Consider the following 3,577-nt stretch of genomic DNA (forward strand, 5'->3'; position numbering starts at 1 on the left):
CGGTTCCTCCAAGCCGCCAACGAACGAATGGATCCGGGTCAAACGGAACCGTTCGACACTTGAAGAGCGGATTCACAAACGCCGCGCGTTACTCGCACAAGCAAAAATTCTTGTGCAGGAGGCCAAGAAATTGGAGGGAGAAAGAGTGGCCAAGAAGCCGCCATCAACCCGCCAAGTGTGGAGGCCGAAGCAGCCTCCAACCAAAGTTCAATCCCCGGCGAAACAACCCATATCGCCGATAATTCCAGCAACTACTCCGGGAGATCACGCAGAATCATCCCGAAAGAAGAAGCCAGTTTCGGAGTGTCTCGGTCCACTTTCCGATGAGCGAGTCAAGGCTCCAGTTCAAGAGCGTTTGGGACCGATAAAGAAGCTCCGAACGACGTAACATGCTTGTTTGTGGGAAAATTTGCAGTAAAAGAAATGAAGGAAAATTGATTTGTATTCCTTTAATCTCAGTTACAATGGATTAATCCTGATTACCAAAGGGAGAGGGAAGAAATGATTGGATTCTCCCCTCTTGTTTTGAAATTCTGGGTTCTTCGAGCCGGCTGGCGATGAGAATTGCCTACCTCGAATAACGCTCATGGTCGCAGTCTTGCTTCTCGTTGAACAGGCGTCGGACATCTCGACCCGAGCCGGCCCGTCGCCACAAGGGGCGCACGGTGCACCCCGCTGCCCCGTGCGGGCATTCGCCGGCGGTTCCGCGCCGGGCCCCGGGATTACTGCCCCAGAGCGTCTTGGCTTCACTGGAACTGGTCTTCGTCCTCAGCGGATTTGACGTTGTGGAGAGACTCTGACTGAGTTTGAAACTTCTATAATGAAAGAGTTAGATTTAACCGGGGGAAAGATCGGTTAATAAGCCAATGGATGAAGAAGATCTTGTTGGCGTATCTAGCCAAGCTCCAACCGAAGAGATGAAGGATCCTCTTTTTGCTGGCAAGGGAAGTTCCAACAACGGCGTACCCGAAAGATCCAGCCCTGATCTTGATTATCAAAAATCCGATCTCCCTCGCTCCAAATAAGAGATCCTTGACTCCTGTTGAAGTTTGTTGCTATTTTTAATGAGGTCGGGAGTTAGCGGTGTAACGTGCCGCCACATAGATCCGCTGCCTAAATGGGCGGTTTTAGTTACCGCATTAGTCGGGTGTCAAACAACGCCACTAAAGCCAGCTCCTCAAATCGCTGGTCGAGTAGAACGAGCCTTCGAAGTTGTTAGATCGGACGTTTGACAATGAGTCACGAACGCGTTAACACTGCGCCCTTCTGGCGGTGATGTGAGGTCTGGCCTTTGCGGAGCGACTGGACAGCTGGGCTGCGTTGGCAGCCTGATGGATGAGTTGCTGCTTCCTATGCTTTGAAGGTGGCGTTGGCAGCAGTATAGGAGACTGGCGTTCGAGGAGTCAGCTGGAGCTCGCGCTCTGGCAACGGTTGAACGCGTTCAGAGGCCTGATGTTGAGTTTGCCGCTTTCAAGAGCTGTCTTGGCAGCGCTCGTAGTTGGAGCTGCGTTTGAAACTGGGTGCTTGGCAGTGATCTGGAGCTGGCGTTTGCAGAACTGTGGCTTGCGGCAGTAGAGTTGGAAGCTCACGTTGTCGACTGTGTTTGTAGCTATGAACGGCGGCGAGTTCTTGAATGACTGGTGGTGCGGGCGAGGAGGAGCAGGACTCCGAGCCCTTGATTTTGAAAGAGACCGTCGATTGTGAGTCTCCTTTTCTGTGCGACAGGCGTTCGCGAAGATCAGTGCATTTTGTAATCTTACCTTTAGCTCTTTGATATGCAAGAGGGTTCTGTCCAGACTATGTAACTCTGCAGATGTTGTAGTTCGGTCGGAAGCGCTGTTAAACTAGAGCTCGTCATCGCGTGTCGTGAGGTCGTCAGGATTTGATAACCTTTAGCGATCTATACCCGTGAAAGTCTTCAAGATTGTAACGCGTTCTGGAAGTCCGTCCGATTGTAACTTCCATCATCGGTGTTTGATGGGGATCAGCTATCTATTGTGATTTTTAGACAGCCTACAATGCTGAGGGTCGCCGTTACCCTCAACATGACAAAGAGACCAGGGCAGCTACGCGTACCAACTTACGCATTGAAGTCCAGGAGCCCGCTGAGAACTCACGCCCAAAAAGGCATATTACGAGGCGCGTGACTTTCGAAAGCCCTAAGAAAGCAATTCCCTCTCAGAAGGAAACGTTATCATCTGATGACGATAGCGTTATACCTGAGAAGTCGTGCCAACACACGATAGGTTACTCCGATCGTCAAGCAGACGAGTTGTACTATCGTGCTGGGGGTACGAGTAAAACCAGGAAGAGGAGTCCCCGAGAACAGGAAACTCAATGCCCCTGTTCCAAACTCATTCGGGCAGTATTGTCTGAGTGCGACTGCATCAAGGCGGTCCCCGAAAGAGTTTCGGTTTTCGAAAGACTTAGTACCGAAACGTCAAAACCAAGGCCTAGGCGTTTCCGACGAAGAAGACTTAGTACCGAAACGTCAAAACCAAGGCCTAGGCGTTTCCGACGAAGAAGAATGGTGGTTGAAGAGGGAGAATTTCCGAGGGTCACTACTAACATGACCAGCAGAGGGACATCGGCGCGAGATAATCTCGAGTCAATTCTAAAAGCATCCCGGCCTAGAACCCGTCTGCAGTCCGGAACCATTAAACGAGCAACCTATGGTAGGGTTCGGACAAGACTCCCTTCAGAAGATGAAGAATCTGATGCCGGCTCCGCGGTTGCATCAGATAATACGGTATCTAGCGAGGGACAACCCCGCGAGGTACTTATGATAAGTTCGGAGCAAGTGGCCAAAATGCTTAAAGACGCCTTAGGTAAGCAACAGGAAACCTTCAGGTTCGAAATGCAGATGGCCATGCAAAACATGAGAGAAATGCATGACCAACAAATCCAAGCATTGACGAACCAGCAAGGCGAACCAAGTCGTCGCAACCAAGTTCATCAGGAGGACGAGGATACGAATGAAGCTCGTAATACTAATAATCCTCCCGTCAATGCAGGGGGTGGTAACGAGAATGCTAGCGAAAACACAGGTGAAAACTTGAAGATTAAAAATCTCGAGAGCAAAATCAACACGTTGATTTCCGCTCAAGAGATGAAGAAAACAGGCATTCCTTGTCCATACCCAAGAGAGTGGGAATCAATCCCATATCCGGCGAAGTTCAACCTAATTAACTTCACGCCGTTTAATGGGATGGGTTCGCCCACTCAACATTTAATTTACTTCAAATCACACTTGGGGGTAATCTCCGGCAATGAGCCTCTGATGGTGCGGTCATTCGTCGGCACTCTTCGCGGAGCCGCCTTCGATTGGTATCGCCGCCTCAAGCCAGGTAGCGTGAACAGCTGGGACGATATGGAGACTATGTTCCTCACCAATTTTTTCGATGACGACACCGAGATATCTATCGGATCATTGCTCGATGAGAAGCAGAAGGACGTGGAATTAGTCGACACCTTCGTCAAAAGGTTCTGGAACAAGGCGATGAACTGCCGGGACCCGATCACCGAGGAATTCATCCTCCAAACTTGCCACAACAACCTCACATTGGACGTGTTGGAA

Source organism: Asparagus officinalis, chromosome 7, assembly GCF_001876935.1.
Source record: "Asparagus officinalis chromosome 7, Aspof.V1, whole genome shotgun sequence".
NCBI lineage: Eukaryota > Viridiplantae > Streptophyta > Magnoliopsida > Asparagales > Asparagaceae > Asparagus > Asparagus officinalis.